The 11,126-nt window shown below is 30.9% G+C and overlaps 1 protein-coding gene across 2 annotated transcripts in view; it reads right to left on the bottom strand.

Annotated features, from left to right (window-relative positions):
• Positions 1–11,126, bottom strand: part of LOC117175907 (cytochrome c-type heme lyase) — a 23,903-nt gene that overhangs the window by 7,279 nt on the left and 5,498 nt on the right. Inside the window, exons 1-4 of one of the 2 annotated variants that reach the window (XM_033365746.1) lie at positions 2,962–3,060; positions 2,670–2,836; positions 2,431–2,514; positions 2,285–2,317 (exon numbers count right to left, since the gene is read on the bottom strand). The gene's annotated coding sequence lies outside the window, so the exon portion shown is untranslated. Of the gene's footprint in view, positions 1–2,284; positions 2,318–2,430; positions 2,837–2,961; positions 3,061–11,126 lie in introns of those variants that run through there. The other variant, XM_033365745.1, reaches the window with a different exon arrangement.

Below are 11,126 nucleotides of genomic sequence, written 5' to 3' on the forward strand. Positions count from 1 at the left end.
AATATTGAATTATAAATATTTATATTTAATAAATAATCAAGCCAAAATATATTGAGTTTTCAACAAAATAGTTGCATTTTTAACCAAAAAAGATTTTCTACCCAAAAAGATAAATCTTCAACACAGATAAACAAATTTTCAAAAAATAAAAATAATTTTCAACTAAACAGTAGCAATCAACTTTCCAGTAAAAGAGACAAGTAAAGATTCACCAGAGGTGAATCTTAAGAAAACATTATTTTTAACAAGATTGTTTAACATTTAACCAAGCAATTGAATTGTCAATCAAGAAGATTTATTTTCCACCCAAAAAATGTAATATTTTAACTCAAAATCATTAATTTCGAACAAAAAATGGAACGGTTAAATTTGCAGTTGAACAAATTTAATTTAAAAAAAAAACAAAAAAAAAGAATTTTCAACAAAATTGTTAAATTTTAACCAAAGGGACGGATCTCAGAAAAGACGAAGTTTTCGAAGACAGTCAAATTGTTAACTTAAAAGTTACCGACCAATATGACTAACAAACTAGTTAAATTTTCCAAAAAGACAACTATTTTGGAAGACAGTTAAATGTTTACCATGAAAGTTCATTTTCGAACAACAAATATTACTTTTCTACAATGAAAGATGAATTTTCAACAAAGGGGAAAGTTTTCAACTAAAAAGTAAAATGTTTGATAAAAAGTGGAGTTTTAAATCGAAAAAGACGATTTTTTAACAAAAAATATCATTTTCAATTAACAAAATACATGAATTTTCTACCAAATAGTTAATTTTCCAACTTAACCAATATACAGAATAAAGTTTTAATCAAACACGGAATAGTTCAATTTTGAGATAAAAAGAAGTTTAACAAAAAAATGAATTTCCAACAAATTCGTTTCATTTTTAACCATAAAGATGAATTTTCAACCAAGAAATTCTACCAAGAAAGACGAATTTTCAACAAAATACGTGAATTTTCAACCAAAAAGTTGAACTTTAAACTAAAAAAGTTCAAACAGATTTGAAACGAATTTTCGTCAAAATTGAGGAATTTTTGATAATATGGGAATGACAACTGGATAATGGTAAAAAATAAAATTATTTTTATGTCACATGATGAAAAATTTATTTAAAATTATAGAAGCATGTGGCCATTATTTAAAAGCAGGGAGTTAAAAACATTTTTTTTTAATTTTCTGTGTTTTAGAGCGGAAAACAAAATGGGTCTTATACCTAGTTGTCAATCTCATAATCTTAAAAAAAAATTTTGAGTGAAAAGAGAAATGATTTTTATGTACTCCTATAATATAAATTGATAAATAGTATCCTAAATTATTTGAAATCGTTCAAAAAATAATTTCGAAAAATTGGTCCTTATCTTAATAATAAAGAATAAGTTAATTCTAATTATAAAAATGATTTTGAGTTTGATACTTTTATTTTATTATAATTGATCAATTGACTTTCAATTTTTAAAAAGTATTCAATTATTCATTAATTATTTTATGTTTTAGCAAAGCTCATCTGCGAAATTTTCCTAAAAAGAAAAATTGTAGATACAGAATTTTATAGTCAGACATTATGTTACCTTTGCTCTCCTATTATTACCGTCCGTAACTACTGCTGCACTAAATTACCTTGGAAAGTTAAATAAGTTTCGTAATTCATTCTACTATTTTTTACTTTTTTAAACCTTATTTAAACATTTTCAATTAGTATTAATATTATAAAATCGACATGTAAATATGAAAACCTTAACAAATAATGTACAAATGATTACGTATTGCATCAAGTATTTTGAAGTACGCCCGATAGATGGTATACCAAGTACAGATTTCATTTTAAAAGATTTTACAAAAATGAAGAAAATTTTATGTCACTTTTTTACTTGAAAAAAATCATAAAAAAACAATAAAGGAATAGAAAATAAGATGCAAAAGGAACCAACTAGGCATAAAAAGTATTCTTATACATTCGAAGTTTTAACATTTTTATAGTTTATTCGAGTTTATATTGCATTTGCATACTCTTTTCAATATTTACGTCTGAAAAATAAGTAGCAATTTGCTCAATGAACAGTAAAAAACCAAAGATTTATCCTCATGGTCTACTTCTTATCAAATAATCTCTGTAAAACGCCGATCAGATAAATTTTTCATAAACTTGAAAGAAGTCTGTGTAAATTTATCAAAGAATTTTTTATGTATTTTCTTTTTATTGTTTAAGAACTTCAAAAATTGAATTGATAGCGTTTCATAAAAATGAAGGGCTTTATCAATTTCTAGTAAATTTTCACCTTCTAAATTTTGGTCTCTGGTTTCATCGTCGTCTGAAAATATAAAAAAGATTAATTGTTTTCACTAAAATGAGAAACTTTCAGTGAATTACCAAAATGCAATTTCTGCGAAAGAGTGGAAAAATCCAAAGAAATGTCCAAATTACCGGCAAATTTAACTGATACTATGGGCTCTCTTCTTAATAATTCTTCTACCTCGTGGTTTTGATTGTTTCCCGGAAATGAAGTACCTTAAAATATGCATTTCTTAAATCTTAAAAAACTATACATTTTTTATGAAATTAAATTTTTTTAATTTCTTAGAAGAATTCATGTTGTTAAATTAAGTGTTTGAGAATTTTTTAGGCATTCAAATGATTGATTAATTAATGAGTAATTTTGTAACTTCTTCAGGTTCTGAAGAAATTTGCGCTAATTCCCGTTCCACAGGTTGGCCTGGTTCTGCGGCTGTAGCTACATTCGGTACAGGTTCTGCAGGATTGTCTCCCAAATTTTCTAATTCACTCATTGCATTGGCTCACATAAATTTTGTTTGCTAACCTTTTTTTCGATCTGCAAAATAAAAAATCAGAGTTTTAGATATTTTTTTAGGTTATACTGAAAATAAAAATTGTAGATTGTTATCAAATATTTGAAGAGATTGTAAAATTAAATTGCAAAGCACATTTACAACTTACATTTTTCTTCTAAGAAAATGTTTCTGAAAAATTGTCATATTTAAAAATAAAATTTTATATTACATTTTTAAAGTTTGAAACGTTTTGGTCAAAATGTCATTTATTTGAATGAATATATCAGCATTATAATTATTTCATTGATTCGCAATACATATTGAAATGGAGCTTGTAAAAAAATAAGAATTTTAAAGATTACAGTTTAAACGTTTAATTTTAAGAATGATAATTTAATTTAATTTTTAATTAGGCTTAGCATTCTTGAAACGTAAATTAAAAGAATACTTTATTTATTAAAGAATTTGATAGAAATCGATCTATACTTTGCAAGAACTTTTGGCTTGTTCTCTTCATTGGTGAATGGTGCGTAAATCATAACAAAGAAAATGTTTTTGCAAGTAAACTGCATTTTTTTGTTGCCCGCATTTAGAAACGTTACGAGGGTTCGGCTAACTCCAGTTAGTCTTGTTGCAAAGCGAAAAAAGATGTATTCAAAAAGTGCAAAGTTTGGTCATTTAAAATTTTAATTTAAATAAATGTTTATATTTTTAAAAGTACTATTAAATACTAATTAATTAATTAATATTTGTTTGTTTGGTTTAAATAAATAGATTTGGTAAAATTCTTACTAGTCTTTTTACTACTTTCAAAAACAAAACCGGGAGCAAAGCCTACCATTGAAAAAATTGTTGAATTCAAAACTACGTGCATTGAAAATAATTCTTGCAAAATATTCCCGAAAAAAACGCTTAAAATATGTTCTTCGAAATATTTAAGCACATTTTTGAGGAGTAAATATGAATAATTTCCTGTACGTAAAATGAAAAATTTATAATTTTGGAATACAATAAATAGAAATAAAATTTCTTTAAGGTTTGGATGAATCGTGTGCTTCTAAAATCTCGATAAGCTTTCGTTCGGAAATCTCTGCTTCCTTTAGCGATTTCATTCTTGCTAAAACTAGTTGCAAAATGGATTGATTTGTCAAAATAATATCTGCAAATCTGAATACGCTTTTGAATCCGAAAAACATTTAAAATCTGGTTAGTATAAATCTAAAAAATAAAAAGGAATTTTAATATTATTCTTTTAATACTTAATAAAATATAACTTTTCTTTTATAGAATTCTATAGATTTATTAGATTTTATAATTCAAATCTTTGAAAAATTCAAAAATATCCTTATTTTTTTGGATTTTTTTTGGATTGAGTTCTATGCACACATTTTTTGAAAAAGTTGAATATGTCGAACCTGAAATTTATTCAGCTTCAATAAAAGAAACATACGAGTCATGTGATGAAAATGTGTTTATTAGAGCAGAAGCAGCTTTAAAAAAATAGAATTCACAACCACTAAATTTCAGTTGCCAATGGATTGGCTTTTAATTTTTAAATTCCTATTTAAAAATGTGGGGGGAAGTACAATGACCGAGCGCGTAGCGCGCGAGGAGAATGTGTCTGCATGTAGGGCAGATTTAAAAAGATTTTGGTATATAATAAACCCATTTTTGATAAAAAATATCCGTTATGTACCTAAAATTTCTGTATTGCCATACCTTTCAATTTTAATCCGTTCTAATTACATGGAATTCCGCTCAATTCACATTTATGTAGTTAAATTCAGTTCATTTAAGGTTCAATGAGTTTGTTGAATTCCAATGAATTTGATTTTATTTAGTTATATTCCGTTAAATTAAATTAAATTTCATTGACTTTCCTTGAATATCGTATTGAATTTCTTTTTTATAATATAAGTTTTATTCAGATAAATTCAGTTAAATTTAGGAGTTCATCAAAATTTCGATTGTGCTGATTGTTTTTACGTCTATTTTCACTTGTAATTCGAATACTTGTTAAAAAAATCAGATGCATTTTTTGTATTTTTCATATCAACATTTTTCTAAGTTTTTGAAGACAATAGACGATGTTGCAAATTTTTGGAACCCCGGTTCTTAATTTTTCAGTAGTTCAAAACTATTTAAAATTATTTCTAAAGAAAAGGATCATCAAATCCTGGTAAAAAAGTTATACAGAAAAATATCAGTGTTTTTTGACTATTGGGAAGTAGCTTTTGATTGATAAGGAGTCGAGCAGTGCTTCTTTTTTGATAGTTTTTTAAGTTGTATATTATTCACACTGCTCCTAACAATATTCAGAAAAAATGGTTGAAAATAATATTTCTGTAATAATAGAGATTTTATAAAGATAAAAATTCCAAATGGATTCAATATTTTCTGGTACAAGATTTTTAGACTTCATCCCACTGTAGTCAAATTTTCACTTTAGTTGATAAAAATAAATTATTTATGCGCATGTGTGCAATTTAAGTTTAAATATTTTAAACCTGAATCTAAGTGCAAATATTTTTGATCAGTCGTGCTGTAAGCATTCAGGACGAGAATTATGAATCGTATCTAGGACAGCAAGGCAGAGATAAAGCCGATGGAATTGATGACGATGACCTTGAGAATCGACTGATGGAACTTGACAAGGTGCAGATAAAATTAGAGCCTGCGGCTACAAACAATCCTATTATATTTACACCAAAAAAGGTAGCTTACGATGGCCTTGACTTCGATAATGCAAGAAAACGAAGATCTGATAGAGGAGCGAAGTGTGGCTCGTTTCAATTCGATTTTGATGATAAGAGATTATCACAATCGTCTGCTGCAGATATTCATTTATTAACAGACGCTACGCGAGCATTTTTAAGAGTTTTGTTTACAACAATCTCACCTGAGAGAAAGAATGATCAAACAGTGAGTAATTTATTACAAATATTAAATAATCAATCCTTAAATTTGGTCAAATAATGCAGCATTCGTTACGTAGAATACAGAAAAATTAATATTTTCAGATTTCAGCGTAAAAGTGAAGATTATTTTATTCTTTTGAATGCGTGATTTTTCTATCTGTATAAAATGTCATCATAAGAATAGGATATCTCCATATCTCCGAAACCTATTAACTACTATTTCCATAGTGACCGCCGCATAGTTTCCTATTCTTTAAAAGAGAATGTGTTTTCAATATATTTAATTCCTTTTAATTTTACCGATAGGTACACCTCACAGAGATGTCTTGTATTCCGCAAAAATGTTCATGTTTTGAGTTTATTTAATTCCTTCTAATTACTTCCCAAAATATGTATAAAAATTGTTTTAATTCCTTCATGTGGAACATACGTTTTGAAATTTTAATTCTAATCAATTCAAGTCTGCCTCTCCAGCGTTAAAATTATTTTAATTCACATATTTTACATTAATACATTAATACTTTTTTTAACGCGTTTAAATCAATTGTTAATATACAAATAAATAGAAAATTGAATATTTTCATTATTTATAAGATATAAAACGATTTAATAATAAAAAAATAGGTTAAATAAATGCTTCCGTTAAATTTTACTAAGTCGATTGAGAGGAATAGGATTTGCAATCTTTCTTTCTCCGTTGCAGGATTTTTAGACGGAGGAAAAATCGTCTATTCATGGGAATAAAAATTCTTAATTTTTCTGAATTCAACGCTTATTACCGGGTACCTAATTTCATTAGCATTGGATGACTTAAAGGGCCGTTCAAAAACTACGTCGTGCTATTTTAAACACTTTATTTGCCCCTGCCATTTCGTTTGATAAACGGCTAAAATAAGACGCAAAACACACAAACATAATATTTTAACATCTCAAAGTTCAAATTGATCTCAGTAGAGGAGAAATTAAGGATGTGTACTACGTACAATCAATCTCAAAAGTTGCCTATCTGCAAAATGATTTATAAATAGACAAAAAATATCTATTAATAATTTCTGTAAATCTCGATGGAGGCTTCTAAGCGAACTTCAGAAAAAATAATTCAGGTCAAAATTGTTTATTTAACAGTAGTTGCTTAAAGGTCTAGTTTTTCCTTTCTGTTTAGGGAAAAGTTACAATTTTTATTTAATCCTAATGAGCAAGGCCTCATTTTATTCTTTGAAGGATTCTCTACAATTCTATTTGGGGGTGTTAATTAAAATTTAAACTATAATTGTTTATAACAATAATAACTGCATGACTCCTGAATTAATTAAAGAAAAACAAAATCAACCCAAATATAAATTTATAATCATTCGAAGAATACAATGTTACCTTGATCATTAGGATTACCTAAAAATTGTAACTTTTCCGTAAAGAGAAAGAAAAAATAAACCTGAAGATAATTACTGTTAAATAAACAATTTTAACCTGAATTATTTTCTTTTGAATTGCGCTTAGAAGCTTCGATCAAAATTTACAGAAATTAATAATGGAACTTTTTACATTCTCATCATTTATGATTGAAAAAGTATTAGAATGTCGGAAATTTGACATCACACTTTTTTAACGGATCTCCACGTTTCGAGACCCCCTGAATCCGAAAATCAGGTTTTCACGATGTCCGTCCGGCCATCCGTCTGTAAACACGATAACTCTCGAAAAAATGAACCAATCAAATTCATCTTTGGCACACTTTTCTTAGGTCCTAAAAGAAAGAACAAGTTCGTGAACCAGCCATTTTTGATGAAAATTCAAAAAGTGAGCGCATTTTGAAAATTTTTGAGACAACTTTTTTCTGAATTTGAAAATTCTATGTACGGGTATTTATAGTATTAAAAAGAAAAAACCATTTATCCTTATGACTTTTTACGATAAAAAGAAAATTCTCAGAGTTATAGCGTTTTCAAAAATTTTTTAATCAACCGAAAATCAAAATTTGAAGCCGAAAAACGCACGATATGAAAAAAAGTAGAGAGAAGAAAAACATTTCTTTTTGAAAGCACTACCAGATTATCATAACCAATTCTTGGATTTTCTTCAAAAATCGAAAATTTAAATTTTCATTGCACAAAAAATAGTGGAAAATAAAAAAATCCATTTTGTGTACAAACTATGTAGGATACGAAAAAAGATGAATCAACAAAAATGGTTATGCCAAAAAAGATCTACAATTTCGTTAAGAATCACTTCTTGATAGGATGCGTACTTTTTTTTTTATTCGTGAAAAATAACGTTGAAAAATAATAAAATAAAAAAAAATGTGTGGAAAAACGACGAAAGTTATGAGAAAAAAATCCAACAAAACCTGTTTACAAATGTCTGTCAGAAATCGAGCGCGCAGCGTGAGTGTTACGATGAGAATGTGTACCTCGAAGCCTACAGAGCTTTGAGAAACTTAATATTTGACTATACTTAATTAAGTAGACAATTCAGAATATGAAGACGCATATAAATATTGCCATCAAAAAGAGATCTTTTTGATAAAGTTTTTTTTTAAGCATTTCAAATGCAAACAATAAATATCCGAGCGCGAAGCGCGAGATTCAACCGTCGCGCGCCCTAGGCGCGATCAAACTTGCGAGCAAAGTGAACCGCGCGCGCAGAGCGCGATGAGAATGTACCCGCGAGGCGGGCAGATTTTTTTGTTGATTTTATAAATCATTTTCAATATAGGCAACTTTTGAGATTGATTGTATGTAGTGTACATCCTTAATATACGAGTTTAGGTATCTGGAAAGATTAATTTTTAAACAAGGATATGATTTCTCAACTATGCAATTTTATATTGATAAAAGAAATCATTTCAGACCAAACAGTTGCAATAGTAGAGCAAATTTTGTGCAACTATCAAGCCAAAGAAATTAATGTTTTATCATGTAGTACAATTTTCAATTAGCAAATACAAATTTTCAACCAACAAAGACGAACTTTCAACCGCAAATGGTCGAATCTTCAAACAAAAAAGAATTAACTCTACATACAAACAGTTGCATTATTAACCAAATAGTCGAATCTTTAAGCTGAAAAGAGCAACTTTTTAGAGGAAATGACTCATTAACAAAATAGATGAATTTTAAAAAATGTAATTAAATTTTTTCGAAAAGTTGATTTTGTAACCACATAGTTAAAGTTTCGACCTACGAAGATGAGTTTTCTACTACATTGTTGATTTTTCTACCTATAAAGATGCATTTTTAACCTAATAGTTGAGTTTTCTGCCTAAAAAAATAATTTTTAACCCAATAGTCGTAATAAAAAAATAGATGTAAAACTTTGACAAAAAAAAAGTTGGATTTAAAACAAAATAGTGGAATTTCCAAGCAAAAAAGAGTAATATTTTAGAAGATAGTTGAATTTTGAATTCAAAAAGGCAACATTTCTATAACAAAATACGTATATTCAACAAATTTGTTCAATTTTCAACAAATAATTGAATTGTTAACGAAAATTATGACACTAATTTTCAACAAAAAGTTGTAATTTTGACCAAGAAAGATAAAATTTTTACCAAAAGAGGGTAATGTTCAAACCAAGAAGGCGAGTTTTCTAGAAAACAATTCTATTTTCCATCCGAAACTATGAATTTTTTGCCAAAACTTAATTTTTAATCAAATAGTTGCATTTCCTACGCAAATAATAGAATTCGAATCCAACAAGTCCAATTTTCTATAAAATAGTTGAATCTTAAAGCCAAAAATACGTGTTTTCTACAAAACAGTTAAATTCTTAACCCGAAATATGAATTTTTAACAATAAAGTTAGTTTTCAACTAAATAATTGAATTTTTAAATAAAAGTAATCATTATAACAAAAAATGGTATAGTAAATTTAATGAATTTTCAAAAAAAATGTTAAATTTTCAAGCAAAAGGGTCCTCCCCTAGGGGCTGTAAGACCTTGTAGTTGGTGGGGAGGCTTAAGCGTGTGGGACATAGCTAACACGGGCTTTCTGGAACCCTGGGTCGAGGTCTCACCCGGACCGATCACCAATTTCTGGAGTCGGCACGGGAATGACCTGTGGCCCTCCCAGCGATCAAGAAACAGCACACCGTTGGTATGCTGGCCTGCGAACGGGTATTCATTGAGTTTCTCGTTCGATATGACCACCCTCCTAATCCATGGGTGTAGAGTGATCGTGGCCATGGCACTTTGGCACCTAGGGGTTACGAAGGTGTTCTAACGGCCTCTCGGGGACATCGGACGACCTTCCCCAGTAATTAGTCTTACCTTTGCATGCAGGGCTCTGCAGGGGCGGACCTTTTATTTCCCTAGCTACTCATGGGAACCAAAATGGATCACGCAGTCCTAATGGGTCTAGCATAACCCTTTCAACCCAACCTGTCTCTCCGGCACACCTTACTGAGGCGGCGGCTGTGCCCTCAGCTCTTTTGGGAGCTGAGGATGTGACGGCCCCCTGAGTAAGGCTATGGAAACGGGAGTGGCCAATTAGTCCCCTGATAAGAAGAAACGCATCAGCGGTTCCCTAAAAAGGACGCTGATAACCAGCACTAAAGCCCGAAAGCGAGGAAGGGGCTCAGAGGGCACCCCACCGGGGGGGGGGCAAGCCTTCTGAGAGGCCCAAAGCGGTCCAGCAGCCGACGAACAGGGAGTCGTCGGGAGTTGGACTGACGGCCGCTCGGAGTACTGACCCTCTGATTGTGGTGACGACGGATACGAGTTACCCGGACTCGCTGCTCACCACAGAGCAGTTAGAGCTTCTCAGGGAGGCTACCTGAAGGGCGCTCGATAGATTTTCCCCAGATCAATAGCCTAAATTCAAGACCCATTTCTGCAGGGGAGGGGTCTTTGTATTTGTGGCAGCGGACCCTGCGGCCAAAGCTTGGCTACACAAGTTTTTGGCCAAGACAAGACCATGGGAAAGTGCATCTCTTAAGGTGGGTGGGGTTGAGTTGCTCTAGAAGATTGCTAATGCTACAGCGTGGTTCCCAGGTAAACTGACGGACCCGCAAGTGGTTCTCGGTCAGCTGGAGAAATTCAACCCGTCACTTAAGACAACGTCCTCGCGGTGCGTCAGGTATGATAGGCCTCAGGAAGAGGATGCAGCTGGAGAATTTAAACATCTCCTAGCTGTGCAAATTCCTGAGTCACAGGCGAGGGCCCTTGCGGCCATCAATAACAGGCCCTTCTACATTTATAGACAGGTCAACTTTAAAGTGGCCAGTCAGTTGCGGGAGAGGCCTTTCGGTGGACAGGAAGATCGGGATCAGACCTAAATGACCGCTTCCGGTCTAATCATTAACTAGATTAACTTGCATCATAGCAAAGACGCTTCTGCAGTTTTGCAGAGGGGCATGGCTGTAAGGCACACAAGTATCTCACTAATCCAGGAACCCTGGTTAGTTCGTGATACCATC

Source organism: Belonocnema kinseyi, chromosome 7 (assembly GCF_010883055.1).
Source record: "Belonocnema kinseyi isolate 2016_QV_RU_SX_M_011 chromosome 7, B_treatae_v1, whole genome shotgun sequence".
Classification (NCBI taxonomy): domain Eukaryota; kingdom Metazoa; phylum Arthropoda; class Insecta; order Hymenoptera; family Cynipidae; genus Belonocnema; species Belonocnema kinseyi.